This window comes from Engystomops pustulosus, chromosome 5, assembly GCF_040894005.1.
Source record: "Engystomops pustulosus chromosome 5, aEngPut4.maternal, whole genome shotgun sequence".
Taxonomy (NCBI): domain Eukaryota; kingdom Metazoa; phylum Chordata; class Amphibia; order Anura; family Leptodactylidae; genus Engystomops; species Engystomops pustulosus.
In genome coordinates this window covers 98,660,617-98,684,350 of record NC_092415.1, presented here as the reverse complement: position 1 = coordinate 98,684,350, position 23,734 = coordinate 98,660,617, and the positions used below count along the sequence as shown (strand labels likewise).

Sequence of the window (23,734 nt, the reverse complement as noted above, 5' to 3'; positions counted from 1 at the left end):
TCCATAAAAATAAAGCCTTTAACACACATCTTGGACTTTACTGTTACATTTTAGCTCTAGGGGCAGCGCGCACCTATATACCTGTGTTTTTTGCACCTACTTTTCTATTGCTCCTTACACCGCCAGTGTCCCACTGGGGGTCACGGGAGACGCTGCAGCCTGTCAGATTCCATACTAACCTATTCCACCAGTTCATCTGAACACCATCAATCTTCCCATTACCTCAAGCATCAGGCACCATGTGTTCACTGCTTTAAATTACTAAACTGTTCCTGACCTGGTGTGAAATAGTCTCCAGCATTCCCAGATGCTTTTGTGTTTCCAGTGTCTCCAGATGCTCCTGTGTCCTGTGTCTCCAGCATTTCCAGACGCTCCTGTATCCTGTGTCTCCAGCGTTCCTAGACACTCCTGTGTGTCTCCAGTGTTCCCGGATGCTCCTGGTGGCTCCTGTGTTCCCAGTGTGCCCAGACACCTCCAAGCCAGCTCTCCTCCATGGAGCATTCTGTTCTTGTCTACCTATGTCACCCCAGGCTTGCACTGTGGCCTGCATCTTGCCCTGCATCCCATTTTCCCTGGCTGGGGCGGGCATAGTCGCACCCTTGGAATGACCTGGTGGCACCCCACCGCAGCAAGACCATCCCGCGCTGTGGCGGGCTCTGGTGAAGACCAGCTGTCACTTAGACTCGGGTCCTGGGTGTCGGCTAGTATCATCATCATCTTCCAGGATGGCCCAGGGGGTCCGCAAACTCTTCCCTAAGAGACTCCCTGACAGTTCGGCCCTATGAACAGATTCCCAAGAACCACTCCAGCCGGCTGCTCTGATTTCACCGCTTCCAAGTTCTTATCCGGCTTTCCAGAAGCCACTCCAGTCACCGGCTTTTCAAAAGCCACTCCAGTCTCTGGTTTCCAGAAGCCTCTCCAGTCTCCGGGTTTTCCAGAAGCCACTCCAACCTTTTGCTAGCCAAGAGCCACTCCAGCCTCCGGCCGTACTACTTGCAGGGGAGTCAATGCAAGTTCTATTCATGGCCAAAGGACGTTCCAGACATCCCCAGGATTACCTCGGCCTATCTTGTGTCAGTTCCACCTCGTCGGGGTTTGTCCTGTTCTTTCTTCATTGTCGAGGAGACGCCAACACCTTGGGGTCTTGGGAGTGACCCAAGATTTCTTGTGGAAGTAATAAAATTTAGTTTAAGGCATAATTTTTGATGATAGTTCTTACACACAAGTTGAAGGATCTTGATGGGGGTGAAATTGTTCCCTCAATTGCCAATCTTTTTATGGGGAAATGGGATGAGGAATTTATTTTTGCTAATTCAGGATTATTTGGGAATATTTTTCTATTTAATATATATATATATATATATATATATATATATATATATATATATATATTAGATGATTATATCATTATTTAAAGGGTTGTAGTGAATTTAGAGGAGTTTATCAGGTACATTAATGGGAAGGATTATAATCTTAAATTTACCAATGATCAAAAGCAGATATTATTTTTAGCCTGTTGATGTCTATAGTTTTATTCAATTTAATAGTTGCCATCACAGACCCTGGATTAATAACACCCCAAAGGGTCAAATTAAAAGAATTGAAAGACATTTTATGATTAGTTATGATATAGCAGAAAATGTAAATCCTATTAAAGTAAGGGAAAGGGCATTTCAGGAGAATTTGTTTGAAGAGGTGGAAAAGAATGTGAGAGATGTAGAGGTGAGCAAAATCAATCCTGTTTTTTATCTAAATATCCTTGGAACATTGGAAATTAACGCCTTAACGACCTTTCCCTTTTTTTTTTTTTTTTTTTTTTTCGTTTCCATTTTTTACCCGCCACCTTCAAAAATCTATAACTTTTTTATTTTTACACATAAAGAGCTCTGTGATGGCTTGCTTTCTTCATAAAAAATTGCAATTCATAGTGATGGTATTTAATCTTCCATTTTGTGTAATGGGAAGCAGGAAAAAAATTCCAAATGCAGTGAAAATTGTGAAAAAACGCTGTTTTCTTGTGGGCTTAGATTTTATGGCTTTCACTGTGCACCCCAAATGACATGTCAACTTTATTCTTTTGGTCGGTGCAATCACAGGGATAACAAATTTGTATAGGTTTTATAATGTTTTCATCCATTTACAAAAATTAAAATCTACTGTACAAACTTTTTTTTTTATTTTGCCATCTTTTAGTACTAATGACTTTTTCATACTTTGGTGTATGGTGCTGTGTGTGGTGTCATTTTTTGCGACTTTTGATTTTGATGTTTTCAAGGCTACATATTTTAGGACTGTAAAGCATTTTGATCACTTTTTATTGAATTTTATATGTTTTTCAAAATGGCAAAAAAATGCTATTTATGATTTTGGGCGCTATTTTCTGTTACGGTGTTAAATACAGTGAAAAACCATCATTATATTTTGATAGATAGGGCATTTTCAGATGCGACAATCCCCAATGTGTTTGTGATTTAAGGGGGGTGATTAAAATTTTTTGGTTTTTTATTATAATTTTTTTATTTTACTTTTACTATTTTTCAGAATCCCTAGGGTACTTTAACTCTAGGTTGTCAGATAGATCTTACTATATGGGGATTTGCATTCTCATACATTACAGTGTGCAATTAGCACATTGTAATGAATGGGTTAAAATGAGACAGCCTTGGGTCTTCAGAAAACCTGAGACTGTCATAGCAATGGATCGTCGCTCCCCAATGATGTCACGTCATGAATCCAGCAGTGATCGGCGAGACGATCGGCGTGATTACACCCGAGATCAGTGAAAGCACCGATCGTGGGTGTTAGCGGTAAGTCTTTACTGCAATATGCAGCAAAAACTTACTTGCTATAAAGAGGGCTCAGCCCCTGAGCCCTCACCATGCACCGACACATGACATGTGCCGTACCATTATAAAATGCATTGGTAAGAGGTTAATCAATCAGTTTTACACACCTCAAGAAAGAACATAATTCAGACCCAAAGAAATGTAAAATTGGGCGAGCAAGAGAGGGGATCTAGCAGTTTTAGCAATGGGTGGATTAAATATTGATTTTGAACTTAAATGTCATTTAAAAGATAGTTCCCACTTTTAACAATAGGTATAAGGTATTAAGTAGAAGTAAAATTATAGTATATTGATTAATTATGAGAGTATAGGTAGTGTGGCTATTTCAGCTATGGGATGGTGGGAAGACTAAGAGTTATCTTTAGATTATGCTGGAAAATAGCCTGCATGGGAAAATTTTGAAAATAATATTTACATTATGTTTAAGCACTTCCTTGGTGAATAGGGCTATAATAGGGCTAAATCCCTTAATACAAATTGTGATATCTTCTTAGAATAAATAATGATATATAGTATATGCATTCCTAATTTGTTGCTATGCCATCAGTTAGTTTGTGTATTGTAAATGTTATATTTTCTTAGAAGAAATTATAGTACATATAATCTCAATTGATACATTTTCTTGGGACAATGGTATATACAGTTCTTAATTTCTTCCTCTGCTAGTTTGTGGATTGTAACATTTCAGGAAAAATTACAGTGTGCATAATCTCAATTTTTCCTCAAGTGTCAGTAAATTTGTGTACTGAAAGATTGATACAACCTTTTAAGATAAATAATGGTGTATGTATCCTCAATTTTTTCCGCTACTCTTAATAAGTTGGTGAGGTAATGGTATTTATCATTTGGTATGATAATATTGGCTATTTGTTATATGTGAGGCCGATAATATGTCTGTAATATATTGCAAAACTGAGCAACAGATGTATCTTGTAGTTTTATATTGATATTGCATGATACAATTGAAGAGTATGAAGAAAGGTCTTGTATTATGAGAATATGAAAATAGGAACTAACTCTAAAAATAAATTCTGTAAAAAAACAGATAAAGGCAACAAAAATAGAGACAGAAAAATATTGCCACGGAGAGTAAAAATAATTCCAAATTATTTTTTGAGTATTTAACCCCTTCCCGCTCTGCATCCGATATATTGGACACTGAGCGCAGTGACTTAGCGCTCAGCCTCCAATATATCGGAGGCAGAGCTGATGCCGCTTCAGCTCAAGATCTGAGCCAAACTGGCATCAGGAAACACGGGGTGCCGGCTGTGACTGATAGCCGACACCCCAGTGTAACACTAGCGGTCAGAGGGGGCCCCGATTGCGGGTGTTTAACCCTTTAAATGCCGTTGTCAACGCGACCGCAACATTTAACCTGCCTTTGAAGGGACTTTTCCCCCACGATCCGTATTGCAGAGTATTATCATGAACAAGCAATCAGATGATTGCTTGTTTATGTCCCATGGTGGAAACAGTAAAAAAGTAAAAAAAAAGGTTATTCAATAAAAAATAAAGTAAGAAATCAATAAAAATGCCCATAAGCCCAATAACATATAAAGAGACATAGAACGCAAAAAAGTCTAAATCATAACACAAACCCCACATATATAGTATCACCACATCCAGAACAACCCGTAGAATAACAGAAAATAATTATTGAACCTAGTTGAAAAAAAACTGTTATAAACCCTCCAAAAATTAGGATTTTTACCTATTCAATCCCACAAAAAATGCTATAAAAAGTGATTAACTATAATATAGTATTTAGAAGTATTTATGTCCCAATTATTAATTCAAATTCTGCCTGCATAAAAGGACATTTAAAAACTAATTTTATTAGGTATCTCTTAAAAATAGGGTACACGAGCTTATTGGACAATAATAAAGCTCAGATACAGGCTGGGCATTATTCACTCCAGGATTTCTGGATACCAGGTGTCAACTGCCGGGAAGATAGTGTTAGACCGTTAACTGTCCTAGTCTATCCCTTTAATTATGTACACAAGGTTCCAATAAGAGAATTTTTTACTGGATGTGTAACTACCCAATAATTCCTAAAAACGGGCTTGCCACTCTCGGTCCAAGTGTGAACAAGCGCCTTAAGTGTCACCACTTTGTCAGGTATAAGTGTCACCACTTTGTCAGATGAAACCTGACGCGTTTCCCCGCTGGGGATTGTGCCAGCTGTTTATCAAAGGTCCTGAGTTGACAGTAGTAAAGTGTCTACACCACCGGGTACAGCGTGCTATGATGGCAAGCACGCTCACCAATTACGGCGCCGACACTAGTACTATTTAGTGGTAGAACAGAGCGTAGTATTTGCTCACTGAGTTTGTGTTGCCTGTCATTTTTATCATAGCTAGCTAGCTGACTTATAGTGAGTTTCTTCCCTAACGTTCACAAACAGACCGCTATCTCGCTCAACTCTAAAGTCCTTCTTTGTTTATGCTAGCTGACTATCTAAGCAGGCACACACGCTCACATGGAGGCACATACCGGCATTTGTTTGGCCGCGTGCACCACCAGATGTCTGAGATCATTTAAGGATTAAGCCCCTCCCCAGGGGTGGTGAACGGGGGCAGTCCTACCAGGCGATGCACGTCACTAGACACTCCCCTCTGAGCCGAGAGATCCCCGATGCGTCATCACATCTGGGAGCCTATCGCAGCGAGGGGGCATAATCGTAGCACCACCCATCTTGTCAAAGTCCATACCCCTGTATGTTCGCTAATATAGCGCTGTAATTACATTAAGGGAAACGTTCGCGATTTTCAATGGTAACGCACATTGTTGATACTGTCTGTGTTTTAGATGGTAATAATTAAGGTATATCCCTCAAGGGATCTATCCCTGTATAACGTTCAGCCGTGTGCCGGAGTCATCCCGCACTACCCAAAATGATAACACTGGAAAAAGCATCTCATCCCACAAAAAATGCCATCACATAGCAAAAATTTTTTTGGCCTACAATAGGGGCCAATGAGGAAACTAAAATTCTGGCAGCTGCAGGGCGCTCCTTCCCTTCTGCGCCTCACTGTTATGCACCCATATAACAAGTAACAGCCACATGTGGGGTCTCTGTACTCAGGAGAAATTGCTGAACAAATTGTTTGTTGGGTTTTCTCTTTTTATCTTTTGAAAATGTGTAAATTTTAGGGCTAAATGAATGTATAACTGTCAAAATTTGACCATCCTAAATTTCACCTCCATTTTGATTCAATTATTTTGAAGGTCTGAAGAGGTTAACAATCTTCCTAAAAGCTTTTTCTGATAGTTTGAGGGGTGCAGATTTGAAAATGGGTTGAGTATATAAGAGGTGTTGATGTTAAATATGTAAAATTTCATTCAAAACTGTATTTATCCCAAAAATAGTCAATTCTGAAAATCCGGAAAAGCGATATTCAATTTGTAAGCCACGTGACATCCAAATAAATTATTCAGAAATTTTAAAAATTATGAAAATGTAAAGTAGACATATGGGAAATGTTATTCAGCTACTTATTTAGGTGGTAAATTTATCTGCCTGAAAACGCAATGATTTCAAATTTCAAAAATGGCAAATATTTCAAAAAATTAATCACTTTTCCTTTTTTTTGTAAATAAGCGCAAAACTTACCAGCCCACTTTTGCTACTAAAATGAAGCACAACATGTGAGGAAAAAACAATCTCAGAATCACTTTGAAAAGTAACAGTGTTCAAAAGTTATAAAAATATAAAGCGATGTAAGTCAGAATCCAAAAAATGGGGCTGAGCCTTAAGCTACAAAATGGCTGCGTCCTTAAGAGGTTAAATGATAAAAAACTAAAAACTGAGAGTGTGGGCCCTATGAAGAATAACCTGGGGTCATGGTGTAGGGAGATGAGGAAAGGGCCAATCTATTGAATGTTGCCTTCACAACTGTTTTTGCCCAGGAAAGACATGATGAGAAATAATGTAAATTCTCTTTGAAATGTCAACCACTTAACCCAAGATAAGGTAATATGCCACCTCACAACCACTGAAATAGACAAATCTACATGCCCAGATAGTATACACTCCTGGGTACAGACCAATATTTTTAATATTTGAAGATTCCATGAGGACTGGTTCTGTTCCACAGGACTGGCACTTTGCAAATGTGGTGCCAATATAAGGATCAAAAATTGATACTTGAAACTACAGACCTCTGAGTCTAACTTTAGTTGTGGGGAAAATATTTGAGGAGTTTGTTAAAATCAAGCATCATATGGGTTTATGAGTGATTGATCCAAATGATTGGCCCATATAAACAGCCCACTGTATTATTTAATTGGGCAAATATAGGTGTCAACACTATTGGTCCATAAAAGTCATGTGACCATGTCATGGTGGAAGTATGGGATTCTGAAAATTGGTGTAAGATAAATGCCAATAAAGATGTAGAATGTAGAAAAATGATGGTAAATTAATGATTATTACTGCTTATTGCAAATATAACTGACATGCCTAGAGAAGTCTGTCTAGAAGAATAGTCTATAGCAATTTACCTACAGCTTTCTGCTGCTTCACTGATCATTTGTGGTGGGGGTTGTTTTACATATGAGAGATAGTCTTTTGGCTTGGGAGAGAAATGAGAGTATAAGATGTAATTTGAATGGTTCAGATTATATGATTTCTTGGAGATATGTGGTATATATGAACAAAAAGTGAAGCCCAATTGGAAACTGTGATGCCCCTTGAAAAAAGCAACGTTGAAACATGCTGAAGGGTTTTGTGGTCACTCCTGGTCCTTATTTGAGCACACAGTCTGGTTGGCACTGTTTATAACTGTTTGGATGCACTCGCATTGTTACTTTATATGGCTATTTATTGTTGAAACATTTTAGCTGCCAGGCTCAATTGTATTTGGTTTACATTAAACATATAGTATGTTGAACTTTGCATGTTGGACCAGGTTTTGTACCACATGTATGCTTACCACCACATTTTCTCTTTTTAATAGTTGTTTTAAAGGCCTTGTGACTATTATATACATTTTTATGAATAAAATAAAATTAATGTTAACCCCTTAGTACGGCAAACGTCGGGTGCAGGTAAATGGAGAGGGCTCACGGGCTGAGCCCTCTCCACAGCCGGTAAGACTTTGCTGTTGTAGAAAATATTTACCAGTAATACCTGTGATCGGTGCTAGCAGAAAATGTGCTAATTGCACATTGTAATGAATGAGGAAGAAAATCCCCATATACTTATATATTGTAGTATGGCAGTATATGGTAGGATCGATCAGACAACCTAGGGTTAAAGTACCCTAGGGAGTCTGAAAAATTGTAAAAATTAAAAAAAAGAGTAAAAAAAACATAAAAATTTAAATCAATTCCCTAGAAGTCATATAATTATAAATAAACAGTAAAAAACCATAAACACATTAGGTATCGATGCAAATACTTGATCTATCAAAATTTATTGATGGTTTTTCACTGCGTTTAACCCCGTAACGGAAAATAGCACCCACATTTGAAAAGGCCACTTTTTTGCCATTTTTAAAAATATAACAAATTCAATAAAAAGTGATCAAACGATTGTTTAGTTTTAAAAATGATAGCATTGAAAATATTATCAATAGTCTCAAAAAATGACACCACCCACAACTCCGTACACCAAAGTATGAAAAAGTTTTTAGCGCCAAAGATGGCAAAATAAAAAAAAACTATTTTTGTACAGGTTTTAATTTTTGCAAATATATGAAATTTGGTACAAATTTTGTATCCCCATGATCGTACCAACAAAAAGAATAAAGTCGACATTTCATTTGGTGTGCTCAGTGAAAGCCGTAAAATACGAGCCCACAAGAAAACGTGCAATTTAGATTTTTTTTTCACTTCCCAGTACTTGGAGTGGATTATTCAATACCATGACTATGAATTTCAATTTGTTTAGCAGAAAACAAGCTGTCACAGAGCCCTTTACGTGAAAAAATTAAAAAGTTATAGATTTTTGAAGGTGGGGAGTGAAAAATGGAAATGAAAAAACAAAAAAGGGCAAGGTCGTTAAGGGGTTAAAGGGAATCTCTCATCAGGAACCAGCCTAATAAACCACTACCAGTATGCTGCTAATCAGCTGAGAAGATTCTGTATCAAGTTTCTTTCATGGCTCAACTTGATGGCATTATCCAGAAAATCAACTTTGAAGTGAGATGTAAGTTTAATGTATAAAGTCAAGGAGGCAGAGAATTTGGCACTGAAGTTTACCTCTCCCTTCCTCTAAACATCTCCTCCCATTTGATCGACATCATGTGCCAGAAATCTGATCAATGACGTCCCTGGACACAAATCCATCAATTACAGTGAAGGGGGCGTTCTAAAGGACAGAAAGCTTGACTTCAGTGTTGACTTCATAAAACCAATTTACATTTTACTTCAAAGTTGATTTTCTGGATGATGCCACCACTCCAGACCATGAAAGAAACATCATTCAAAAGCTGCAATACAATGCTGGTGGTTTGCTAGGCCAATCAGTTTTTGCATTATTCATGTATTTGGGTATCTTAGTGCATAATCCATTTTTAGGCATTTATTGACTGTTGATGTGGGCTTTGTGTATTATACTATTGATCTGGTCTGTAGATATTCAGTGCTTGATTGAACCAATTTCATCCTACAAAAGGACAATGATCCGAAGCACTGTTTAGGGTAGAAGCAGGCAGCTGGGATTCTATCTGTAATGGAGTGGGCGGCCCAGTCACCAGAACTCAGCCCCATTGAGTTGTTATGGGAGCAGCTTGACCACATGATACACAAAAAGTGCCCATTAAGCTAATCCAACATGTGGGAGGTGCTTCTGGAATCATAGTGTGAAATTTCTCCAGATTAATTTAGCAAATAAACAGTTATAATGGCAATGGTCTACAATTCTGAAATTGCAGCAAAGGGAGCATTCTTTGATGAAAGCAAAGTTTGAAGGAGAAAATTATTATGTTAAATTAAAAAAAATATGTCTGGGCCATATTTTCTATTCATTTTGGAACTCATTTGAAAATTAAAAGTATGAGATTTCATGGAAAACACAAAATTGTCTGGGTGACCCCAAGGTAGTGTATGCTTTTTAATAATTACCATTTAGATATTTCTTTGTTTTTGTAATTTATTTTATTCTTTTTCCTAGTGTTGGTCCTTTATGCCTAAATTTCAGGAGCAATTTTACGATTTTCATTTTGCTGTTTTCATTTGGATCTTTGAATTTGTTCCATATCTACTTTTCCAGTCTACATCCTCAGTTGAGAAACTACATGTTCTTGCTATTCAGTATTTTTAATGAATTTCGGCTGTGCATCCTTTTATTATAATTCTTTATTTTATGTGCCGATTCTTCGCGTCGATGATGATAATTATTTTAATATTAAGTGTCTATACTTACCTTGTATTTTCACTTTTGTTTTTGTGCTGTTTCCTTTTACTTCATATTTGTTATCTAAGTTCACAGATTATTTGCATGTGTCCCTGTCTCATTGGTAACTGGTAGCAGCAACAGGAAACTATGAATGCTGTCTTCACATGAAGTTCCTATTCTCACTTATTATCTTCACCTTCATCCGGGAACTGTTGCTTAGCGCTTCGTAATTGGTGTCTAAGTTTTGGCACATGTGCACTCTTCTGCTACCGTCCTGGTTTCCTTAGAAATAGGCAGCAGTAACAGGAAGTAATGACAGCATCGTGCTGGGCACCTCCAGTCTTGCGCAAAACATTACTGCACATGCAGTTTACACGTTGTCTACATTTTCTGGGTATCCTACAGCTGAGGTATGTGTGTGAGGGGAAGTTGCCACTCTGTGACAATACACATGGGGTCTGTTTCTCCCCCCTTCTCTGCTTACGCTGTTGCCTTTATCACTACCTTTTGGACCTTACAGTACTGTATTGTACCACATCAATTACTTGGGATGGCATGATTTGCATATTTTTCACACATTTGCATTGTTACAGTAGACTGTTATATGGGCATTTGCCTTGTTTTACATTGAATAGACATTGTACAGGGCTGTTGTTGCTCATGCAATGCACATTTACATATGTGCTTTCAAATAGGTTTTATTATTTGGGCCTTGTAGTATTATGTTTATTTTTTAATAAAATTGTATTTGTTAATCATTTTTTCTGGTACACATATAACATTTGTGCTTTCTGATGATGACTTTAGATAGGTATGCACCCACTGTCTTTTTTACATGTTAGTATTGAAAGTAAAAAAATACATGAATTTATATAGATCTTCCTTGAACTGCTGTGACTAGAAGTATAAAATGCCATATTATCCACCATAGCAAAAGTATCTTTGCAATTCCAAAAATAAATCATAAAACTTTGAGTACCTCCTTACTTCTTTTATTTAGCTAGGTTTGCACTGGAATAAAGGCTGTAGCACATGTCCATCGATATACCAAAGACTCCAGCAACATATCAAACTCCATATCATGGCAGCTTCTACAAAATTCAAAATCCAAAAATGACTCCCCTCCAATGCAACCCCCCCTAAATGCAACCCCCCCCCCCAATTTATAATGTGTGCCCCCCCCCAAAAAAAATCTATTTAATATAATGCTTTTGAATGAAATAAGGCAAAATTAGCGCCATCCCATTTTAGTGCTTAAGAGAAATTAATTTGTGAACCCTTTATTGAATGTACAGGACCATTGGAATTAAAGGACATATGTCAGCAAATTAAACTGAATGAGCTGCACATACTAGTGAAAACAGATCCCTTGCTCTTTTCCAATTATGGTACTGTGAAAAGCCTTTTTATATAGAAACATACCCTTAAGCTCTGCCACATCCTGGCATGTAGCGGTCAAATATGGTGGTCCGGATTCATGAGGGGGTGGTCCAGGCACTCCCATCTCTTCTGATTCTCCCCAAGATTGCCACTCTCACACCAGATGCCACCAGTGACTGCCTGGATCAATGCTGCAGTCACCGCCTCCTCAGACGGCAGCAGTCATTCCGCTCATAAATAGGCAAGACCGTTTAAAGAAAGGTTTGTCGTTCATAACGCTACGTGCCAAAGTGTGGCAGAGCTCTAGGCTATGTTCCCATATAAATAGGCTTTTCAAAGTACCATAATTGGAAGGGCTAGGGATCTGTTTTTATAAGTATGTGCAGCTTGTTCGGTTTAATTTACTGACAGGTGTCCTTTAATGGTGCTCTACTGTATAAATAATAAATGATAACCATCACATTAAGAAATGTAACAATTGCAACCTTATGTATGTTGTGTATCTTGTAATATGCAAGAAATGCCATGATTTTTGGCAAACCCCTTTTATTAGTATCAAAAACAGAGTAAAAAATCTAAATTAAAATTAAATGAAACAACAGAGTAGGGAGACAAAAAAAATTGAACTATTTCAACATGTCCTGGTTTTGAGGTGAGAGTACAGTGGATGGGCTGTTAGTTGTCTCTTTGGCAAAGAAGAGAAGCCAATTGTTACAGATGATTAAGTAATTGTCATGTACTCAAAGTTCTAAACTAAGGTAAATATTCTACATTTTGTTAAACCGGGGACAGAGCCGGACCAAGCACTATGATTTTTTCCTGATTCCACATTTCCTCACAGATTCAAATTTAAACAGTATTGTATCAACGGTTCCTGAGACATGAAAAAGTAGAGATTGACTGACACTTTGGTTCTAGGAGTCTAAATCTCTTCTTTTATGCATATTGTAGCACAACACATTTTGTTCATAGTGAAGACTATGAAAAGGGAACTGAAATCTGTTTGCTGTGCTTCCCATTCAATAACGCTGTAAATTACAGATATCTTATGTCTCCTATTTCCTATGTGTTACTGTCCTTAACATGCTTAGTTTTGTTGCTCATGAGCTCATCAGTGGTAGAGACTCAGCTAAAGATTTGCTGGGGAAAATGAGTCCAATTTTCTTGAGACTTTTTCCAAGTTTGAGTTCTTGGAGAGTGACCCTTAGTGCATTCTCTGATCAATCTTGACTATCCTGTCCTCTATTCTGTGGACCTTCCTCAGTTATGGAAGACTACAGTGGGCAAACCTACCTGTCTGTTTGGCATCTATGCTTCAAAGGGTGGTCCAAGTTTTGTCTAGAATCTCCTAGCTGAAGCTAGGAGAAATATGGTGCAGAGGAGAAGAGTCACCAGGGTCAAGCCGTCTAATGAAAGATGCCTAATTCTGCAAAAAAGGTATTTGTTAGAAAGTATTTTCAGTAAGGATGTCCTGTCTTGCATCTCCACCAAACCAGAGTGCAAAGATGGATCTAATTTTATGTATGGTAAATGGGTTTATTACGATGAATATTTATTTTGTTTACAGAGCTCTTTGAAGTATCCCTGAAGGACTTGTCATGGTTACACCCGCTTTCCTCGGTATGGACCGCAGGTGCACCCGTGTCCTGCTGTGTGGTGCGGTGCCCCTTCTCCCCCGCCCTGTACTCACCTCTCCTGGCTCCTGATGCAACTTGGTGCCCGTCCAGACCACACGCCAGCTTCCACGTGCGCTCCTGCTGCTAGGGCGCGTGTGCCGACTCGTCATGATTAAGGAGCCAGCGTCCTCCTAATTCAAATCATTTCCCTGAAGTAAAAGCCCTCCTGTGTTTCCTCGTGTTCCAGCATTCCCAGGTTTCCTCCGTGTGTCTGTACTCCAGTGTTCCTCCAAGTTCCTGCGTTCCCGTGTTCCTGTGGCATTCCCATACTCCTGTCGTGGTTCCATATTCCTGTCGCAGTTCCATACTCCTGTGGCGGTCCTGTACTCCTGTGGCGGTCATGTACTCCTGTGATGGTCCTGTACTCCTGTGGCGGTCCTGTACTCCTGTGGCGGTCCTGTATTCCTGTGGCAGTCCGGTATCCCAGTGGTCGTCCTGAGGTCCTGCCATCCGGCCGAGGTCTTGCCATCCGGCCAAGGTCCTGCCATCCGGCCGAGGTCTTACCCTGCCGAGGTCCGTTCCTGTGTCCGGCTCCTGTGATCCACCCAGCGGTTCCTACTCCGGTGATCCGCCCCTGTGATTCTTATGCCATCCTGTGGTTCCTGTTTCCTGCCTCTCTACCTTGGCTGCCACCGCAGGCATAGTCGCACCCGAGGAACAACCTGGTGGCACCCCACCGCAGCAAGACCATCCCGCTTTGTGGCGGGCTCTGGCGAAGACCAGGGGCCACTTAGACTCTGGTCCCGGGTTGCGGCTAGTACCTTCATTCCCCATGGTGGTCCAGGGAGTCCACAGACTCTTCCCACAGAGACTTTCTGACAATTCGCCCATCTGAACAGTGACAGCACTGTAGATAGCCACACACCCAATCAACTACATTTTAAAAGCTATATGCACAATAATTTATTCCTCATATGGGTATAAGCTGACTTCTTTAAATTGAAGAAATGCACATCATTTATGTTTGTAATTCTGACATTGATGTCAATTATTGTCACTTTTAAATAAAAATAACCTTTTTAGTTCAAAACTGTCACTGAAATATAGTTGGTGTTAGCTACATGTTTAAAGGAAATAAAAAAAGGTAAAGTCAATAAAATTATAAATAAACCTTTCCACCTCATTTCTTCCATAATCTTATGAGCAGGCTCAAGTTATTCTACAGCGGCATACTACTTGCTTGTCATTTTGATGGAGCTGAATCTTAAAATCTAGATTTATAACCTCTTGTTCAAAATTGTTTAGCTTAATGGTTTTGACTTAATGCCGCAACCCATGAAATCTAAGCCGTAAATGTTCTCTTGTCTTTATTTTTGACTACAGTAACTGCTTAAAATTCCTCCTATATTATTTCATGTCATAGTCATTTGTTACTGTTGGTCATAATGAAAAAACTATCAATCCTTGAAGAATGGGAGGAGTTCTATGATTGAATACTGTGATCGTGAAGCATAACATCAACGTTTTAGTTTGTAGTCTAAGGGTATCTTGCACTTTCTATCCACAATTCATATAAAATAGATCACTGCCTACCATACATTGGACAGGCACATCAATTATACATAAGTGTTTAGCATTCATAATTCATATCTAAAAATAAAAATTTGAAGAAAAGAAAATGTGGTGGAAAGTCATACATGGTATAATATAAAGAATACATGTATAAAATATATCTATCTGAATCTGTCTATCTATCTAGTCACATTTCTCTCAGTATTCTAGATGCATTTGTGGTACGTGAAGACAGTTCTTTTTTATCATTATTTTTAAGGCCACCTGCAGTTCTTGACAGAGTCCATCTCTTCTTTGGAATGTTAGAAGGTCAAAGGTAAAGATCTTTGTCATTCCTGTGGTGACAGCGTGTCTGAACAAGGTTGTTTAATTAGCAACCTGTCGTGCTATATGATGGAAGATAATGTTAAACCATTTTTTTTCTGTTCTGTTCTTCAACAAATTGCTGACTTTCCCATCATTTGAAAAACACTTTGCCTTCCTCAGCTGTTTAATGGATATTATGAATTTATTGTTCTCCAATGAAGCATTTACTTAGTTTCCTGTCTGGACTGGTGCTGCACAAAAGGTTTGGAGCCACAGCAGTCTAGTGGCAGAGGTCATTTCCTCTACTATGGCTAGTCATGTGTTTTCAACAAATGTATACGCTAATATAATTGTACTATCAGAATTACCTCATTACCACATTTACCTCAGATGCCTTATATTTACTTTATAAGGGAATCATATCTCTAGTTAATATTTGTTCACTGCAAATAATTTATGTCTAGTTATGCTTTGATCTATTCATAGTAAACTGGTTACCATTAACATCACTCATTCTTTTAGTAGTTGGAATAGAAATATCTTCTACTTAGATACATCTAAATGTTCGATGGTGATGACAGTAACTATTACTTTTAAAACAAGATATCAAGAATTAACAAAACATAGCTTTTTCATGAAACAGCACCACGTCTAGCCATAGGATAATAAACAGAATCCCTTAAAAGGGCTTTCACAAGTAAATGTTAATGTTTGTATTGTTATAATTAAAGGGGTTGCCCTCGAGTTTAATACATTTTTTTATGTATGGCTGAGGGGCTTAAAAAATAAAAGAGAACCGAAACTCCTAGGGTGCTCGTGCAGGCACTCTAAGATTTAAAGGGCCAGCGCAATGCTGTTTGGTACTGGCCGTCCCCTGGAAGTGCATAAAAGCCGGCCTCTCCCAGCATTCCTCGACGGATCTTAGTGCCTGGATCTTTTGAGAAAGCTGTCCTATGAATTTTGCTGTGTTCCCGAATTCCCGCTGTGACCCCGGTTCTGCATTTGACTCTGATTCTGTTCTAATTGCCCTGACCTCCTGCTTTGTTCCTGATGTTGATCCTGTGCTGCCTGTCTTGACCTTCTGCCTCTTCCCATTCACAAGTTTGTCTGAAGATCTCCTGTACGTCGCCTTGGCTGCCACCAGGGACAAAGTCGCACCTGGGAAACGACCTAGTGGTACCACGCCACAGCAAGTCCAACCCGTTTTTCGGTGGGCTCTGGTTAAAACCAGGTACCACTTAGACTCTGGTCACAGGTGGCGGCTTACATCATGATCCACGATGGTCCAGTGGGTCCACTACCCCTGGAGCCTGACACAGGGCATGTTACGCTACCTTCACTTGAATGTTATTACTGGCTAGGACATACTTACTTTAGTGAAACGGTTGACATGGTCTACTGAAGCAATAGACGTGGGCACAGTAATGCATTGAGTGGTTGATTTTCAATGTGTGATTTTTCATGTGCATCTGGCGTTAGTATCACAGAGAGTAATCAGAGCTGTGTGCTATAACAAGCCATGCACATGTGTGACATCGCATGACCATGGACAGATTTTTATCCACTAGAGGCTAGCAAAAAAACTTTTAACTGAGTAAAAGCAAACAGAGATCTAGAAAACCTTAAGGAATTGTGGCAGAAAGTATATTTGAAAAGTGTACAACTTTATTATACAAATAATAACATTTATTTGCAGAAAAAGTTATTTGGGAGATGTAGGTTTTTATTTTGTGTATGAATCTTTAATAAAAAAAAATCCTGTCTATTTTCTCCCTTATGTCTGGACTTATTGTACTTAAGGAAAAATAAGTGGCTTTTCTTGCTTTACATGCTGCCTAATTGTTTCACCCATGACTTTAGTATGATGTCAAAAGCAATAAATCAATACTATATGGTTTACATTAAAAAAAAAAATAAATTAATAAGTACCTCAACTTAAAGATTTTCCAAAATGAAACAGCTGAATATGCTTTCACATGCAAGCAATTAGCAGCTCAAGCAGATGTTTCTCAGCTTAATCTGAAAGCAATCTTTGAGACGTACTGTACATTGTAATAGTACAACGGCAGCTTCTACACTCATGATTCATCGTAACTTTATCTTTTGTCCCTAAACTCTTTCAATAATATAAAATATAATATTTTTACAACACCACATAAAATATCTTATAATATTTCAAAGTAATTACCATCACATTCTTATACTATGCATTAAGCAAACTGATAAAAGATTTTTACTATATTTTTATCAACTATAGTATAAAATAACTCCTAGGAGCAGTAACTTTTAAAATATTTTAAATACTGAACATTACAAATTAAATATATGCAGTTGGAAATGATCTTACTTTTTGCTATTTGATTGTAGACTATTATCTTTCTGTAGGCTGACATGGGAATTTTATTGCTGTCTATTGAATTTCTTTTGGACAGCAGTCCACTTGTACCCACGAACAGAGTGCTCCCTATTTTCTAAGATGTTAATAGCTTCCAAAAACATCATATAGGCCATAGGTAGCTTAGGTTTTTATAAATTTCTAGTTTGAATAAAGACCTTTACTAGGATGTTAGTGCCATGTGTTTCCAAAATTCAATGGTCCCTGACATGTACTTGGGTTTGCCTGTAGCTAACAAAGCTGTCTCATTGGGTTGCTACAATATACTGTACCTGCACACCTGATCTTTCTATGTGTGCTCTTCCTACTCTGTAAACAATGGATGCATGGACAGCCTGAGTCACACACAATGGATGCATGGACAGCCTGAGTCACACACATGGGCACGACTAGTACCTGCTCTATTATTTAAGGCCTGGGCAGTCAGTTCACACGTGGCTAGCACACGTTCAAAAAGCATCTTTGCATGGATGTAGCCTTAGTCTGTATGAAGGTCTTACAGTACAATTACAAAAAATAAAGTTTAAATCTTGTAAGTATATTCAACACATGACTAGAAGTGTATAACTAGCCAAATGCTACATTCCAGGTACAAACTGAATACTCTAAAATCATACCATAGGTATATGTAGACCTTGCAGTTGAAGCATCTTCCAGACTTTCTCAAGCTTGAGAAAGGCTCCAGATGCAAGGAGCCGAAACGTAGCCTTGACACATGTGTGAATAAATGAGTATGTTTTTCTGATTTCCACAAATCTCGGAGTGCTGCCTTTTTTTGCTGTTCTATGGTTTGATGGACCTTGGTTCAGGTCCTGGGAATTGCACCCGAGTTCATAACTTTTCCCGAGTGCTGCCTCACCTCTTTATATCTATATATATATATATATATATATATATATATATATATATATATATATATATATATATATATACATACATATATATATATATATATATATATATATATATATATATTTATATAGTAAAAAAGAGTATATAGCAGCACTCAAAAAAGAAAAATATTACTCAGGTGCACGCTCCCAGAACCGGGATCACAGTTCATCCAACGTATAGAATAAGAAAAATGGCAGCACTCCGAGATTCAATGTGGTCAAAAACGTACTATTTTATTCCAGCATGTGCCATGCAACGTTTCAGCTCCCAAAGCCTGGAGCCTTTTTCAAGCAAAGGTGTATACAACAGTGGTACAATTTATGCAAAGCATTTGAGGAAGTGACATCATTCATCTTAATGACAACAGGTGCATAATGCAATCTATATACAGTGTTAAGGATACAAATTCATTTTGAGCATCAAAATACAATCATAGAATGTGATCGCAGTGTAGTGTATTCACAGTGTAATCGCTAATGATCGCTCACCAAGAGAACATACTCGCGGGTCCATCGGCGTTCCTAATAGTCGACTGCGCATGACAGTCACATGACGGACACGTGAGTGGTCACGTGATCGCTATGAACATGGTGGGACGAGAGAGGTCGGCGAACAGCGCGCATGCGCACTAGTAACTACTATGTCGCTGTCGCCATATTGGATAAGGGAACATAATGTAGGTAAGTACGTGGGAATATATCTCTGGTGCATCTATAGTGAACTGCAGATGCCTACCGGTGCATGGTTCCAAAGGTTTCACGAGGAATACCCGAGTCCACAGATCACCTATTATGGTTTTCTGAATGGACACAAATCCACACTCTGCAACCCTAATCGGACATTAATCCAAAGGGTGCATCTTGGGGATTAGGTGGTACTCCTCAAACATTCCTTTAGCGGAGCCAATTTTTGCACCTCGAAATAATTACACTAGTGATATACAAAATGCCCCTTAGAAATAGCATTATCAACCTCTAAAGCCCCCATCAGGACCCAGTATTAGAACATAATCATATTCTGGTGAGAAAGTGACGCGTCTTCAACGTGAAGTTACAGTGTGGTGCTCAATGTGGAGTGAGATAAGCATCTATAGAAAAAGGAAAGAAAAAATAAAATTAATCGGCTTGAATCACATTATAAAAAATACATAAATAATAATATAATAACACCAATGTACTTCTGAAGAGGATAACAGGAGTCGTGTCACGGCAACCTCTGGAGTCACCCAGTCCTAGGTTACATCAAGGGGTCTGAATTCTATGTTGAGCCCTCTAGGTCTTAAGGTATTTAACCTATGGATCCATTCCATTTCTTTTCTATGTAGTCTCAGGGATCTGTCCCCACCAAGTCTATGTGGTGGAACGTGGTCTATTATGCGTACCTTCAATTGAAATTCTCTTTGTTTGGCCTCCACACAGTGTTTGGAGACCGGTAAGTCCAATCTCCTATCTCTTATCGATTGTCTGTGATTATTTAATCTCAGTTTTAATTCCGTGCTGGTTTCCCCAATGTACCAAAGTCCACAAGGGCATTCCAGTAAGTAAATCACATATGATGAGCTACATGTTAAGTAATGCCTGATAGAATATTCTTTACCTGTGTGTATGTCGGTAAACGTCTTGCCTTTTACTATCATTTTACAATTGACACAGTTCAGGCAGGGGAAACATCCCTTAGTGGCTCGGGATAAAAATGTCTGTGTATTTTTCTTGGCCGAACCCAAATCTGATCTAACTAGATCATCTTTTAGATTTCTCAGTCGTCTAAAGGCAAATAATGGAGGTTCTTGAAACATGGTAGGGTGTTTAAGGCCATTTTTAAGGATCGGCCAGTGCTTTCTGATAATGCTAGAAATAGCATGGCTAGACTCAGTATAGGTCAAGACAAAGGTAAGTCTATTGGTAGATGGTTCTCTAGTTTTTTTGGATAGGGTGTCTTTTCTATCCTTTGTTAGTACCTTTCTCCTATGTTGGGTCAAGATACGGGGGGGGTAACCTCTTTGCCGGAACTTATCCTCCATCTCGTCCAACCTCTCCTGTAATTGTGGATCATTATCAACGATCCTCCTGACACGTAACATCTGGCTATATGGTAGCGACCTAATCATGCGTCTCGGGTGACAACTTTCAAATTTCAATAAGTTGTTCCTGTCAGTCTCTTTGACAAACAAGTCTGTGGAAAACCCATTGTCTGTCAGAGATACCTTGACATCAAGGAACTGCATCTCACTCTTAGACACAATATGTGTGAATTTTACAGTAGGGTCAATTTCGTTAAGAAACAGATAAAATTCATCCAACTCTGCTTCTGTACCTATCCAGATTGCAAAGATATCATCTATATAACGCCACCATCTGAGAACCTTCTCAAAATGGCGCGATGTATAGATGTATTTCTCCTCCAAGTGACGCATATAGATGTTGGCGTAAGTAGGTGCTACGTTTGAGCCCATCGCTGTACCCTGGGTTTGAACAAAAAATTGGTCTCTAAAGAGAAAATAATTGCAGGTCAGAATTATCCATAGTAAGTTGAGTATAAACTGATTACAATCATCCGAAAAGCAGGAAGAGATGGATAAGAAATGTTTAACTGCATCAGTACCCCTCTCGTGGTCAATCGATGTATACAAGCTTGTTACATCAAATGAGACTAGATATAATTCCCTGTCAGTGGGTAGGTCAATACCACTCAATTTTGTGAGGAAATCTGATGTATCCCTCACATAAGATGTAGCTTCTGTGGAAAATATCCTGAGTAATTTGTCTAGGAAAATAGCAGCGTTGCTGAATATTGACCCAGTTCCGGACACAATAGGTCGGCCCGGTGGATTATCTAGCCTCTTGTGTATCTTTGGGAGAATATATAACACAGGGGTCTTTGGAAATTCTATTAGTAGAAACCCCTTGGTTTCCTCGTCTATTATCCCCCCTGTGATTGCTGTCTCAACCAAATTTTTTAGCTTTTTTTCGATCCCGAACCTGGGGTCAGATGATACCTGTCGGTACACTTGTGTATCCATAAGCTGCCTCTCAACTTCGGCTATGTAGGCGACCTTGTCCATGACGACGATCGCACCCCCTTTGTCGGCTGGTTTGATGACCAGACTGTCGTCATGGACAAGGGTCTCCAGTGCCTCAATCTCGTCCTTCTTCATATTAGGATATCTGAACTCCGCAATACCCTTAGAGCGAAGTGATTCAAGGTCACGTTTTACTGCAATGACAAACGTATCTATAGCAGGTTCATTAGTACTTGGAACAAATTTACTTTTGGAAGACAGTTGTAAATCTTTATAGGACAATTCAGATATTTTCGGTTGTATATTCGGTACATAATCTGCGAAGTGTACTTTCAACTTGATAGACCTGATAAAGGCCTGTAAGTCCAGTTCCATTTGAAACCAGTCAGTATGTTTCTTAGTACAAAAAGATAAACCCTTATTTAACACTCTAAGTTGTACCTCAGTTAAAGGTTTTGAGGAGATGTTCACTACTAGGTCTTTTTCTTTAAGTTGCGGTTTCTGGTGGTCGTCACGGTCACAGGGAGCTTGGCACTGGGTGATCTTTCTCCTCTGATGGCGTCTACCGCCTCTCCTTGTCGGTCTTCGCCTGGGTCTAGAATTTGTGGAGCATCCTCCAAAAAAGAAGAGGAACCATTATCTACCTAGGATTTAGGTTTGCTATTCTGTCTCTTACGTTTTTTGTCAATTCCTTTAGGTTGGTGGCCGTTAGATTTATGATCGTTAAACTGCCAGTTGTAAACTTTGCCCATCTGGTAATCCTCCATGTCTCTATGCCATTTTCGTCTTTTGACCTCCTCCTGCTCACTCTGAAACTTGGATAACATTTTAGTGAGAGTAGACAAATGTTTCACATAATCATCTTCAGGCAAAAGTGATTTTAAGGTATCATCTATCTTAGATACGCGTTCAGAAACCATCTGTATTTCTTGATGCAAAAAATCCAAATTAAGTAAAATCACGTCTCTTGCGTATTGGTTTGAGAGTTGCATGAAACGAGTACAGAACACATCATTACTGGAAAAAAGATTGGGCCCCATGGTGGAACGCATGCCCCTTGGAATCCGATTGGTTTTATAATATTCTCCTAACGTGGCTTTATGTAATTTCAAGACCACCAACCTCCTAGAGTCCGCTTCGTGCTTCCTCCTCAGATCCTTCCCCGATGGTACGCTTAGGAAAGCTGTATCCTCCTCGAGGCCGCGTAGAATCCGACTCCTGTCCTCATCAGAAAAACAAAAGACACCGGGAACAATAGTACCGGGATTATCCATGATAAAGATAAAAAATAAAAAAAAAAAGACGAAAAATAGGAAAATTATTGGTGCCAGCTATGAGATCAATTATAAATAGTAAAAAAGAGTATATAGCAGCACTCATGTACCGAATATACAACCGAAAATATCTGAATTGTCCTATAAAGATTTACAACTGTCTTCCAAAAGTAAATTTGTTCCAAGTACTAATGAACCTGCTATAGATACGTTTGTCATTGCAGTAAAACGTGACCTTGAATCACTTCGCTCTATGGGTATTGCGGAGTTCAGATATCCTAATATGAAGAAGGACGAGATTGAGGCACTGGAGACCCTTGTCCATGACGACAGTCTGGTCATCAAACCAGCCGACAAAGGGGGTGCGATCGTCGTCATGGACAAGGTCGCCTACATAGCCGAAGTTGAGAGGCAGCTTATGGATACACAAGTGTACCGACAGGTATCATCTGACCCCAGGTTCGGGATTGAAAAAAAGCTAAAAAATTTGGTTGAGACAGCAATCACAGGGGGGATAATAGACGAGGAAACCAAGGGGTTTCTACTAATAGAATTTCCAAAGACCCCTGTGTTATATATTCTCCCAAAGATACACAAGAGGCTAGATAATCCACCGGGCCGACCTATTGTGTCCGGAACTGGGTCAATATTCAGCAACGCTGCTATTTTCCTAGACAAATTACTCAGGATATTTTCCACAGAAGCTACATCTTATGTGAGGGATACATCAGATTTCCTCACAAAATTGAGTGGTATTGACCTACCCACTGACATGGAATTATATCTAGTCTCATTTGATGTAACAAGCTTGTATACATCGATTGACCACGAGAGGGGTACTGATGCAGTTAAACATTTCTTATCCATCTCTTCCTGCTTTTCGGATGATTGTAATCAGTTTATACTTAACTTACTATGGATAATTCTGACCTGCAATTATTTTCTCTTTAGAGACCAATTTTTTGTTCAAACCCAGGGTACGGCGATGGGCTCAAACGTAGCACCTACTTACGCCAACATCTATATGCGTCACTTGGAGGAGAAATACATCTATACATCGCGCCATTTTGAGAAGGTTCTCAGATGG

At 38.9% G+C, this 23,734-nt stretch overlaps 1 long non-coding RNA gene across 1 annotated transcript; it reads right to left on the bottom strand.

Annotated features, from left to right (window-relative positions):
• Positions 1 to 19,308: 19,308 nt before the first annotated feature.
• Positions 19,309 to 22,610, bottom strand: LOC140134089 (uncharacterized). Its single transcript, XR_011856079.1, has 3 exons — positions 22,496 to 22,610; positions 21,815 to 21,987; positions 19,309 to 19,441 (listed from the first exon to the last, which is right to left on the bottom strand). It is a non-coding gene; the product is annotated as an uncharacterized lncRNA (long non-coding RNA).
• Between the last annotated feature and the right edge of the window lie 1,124 nt (positions 22,611 to 23,734).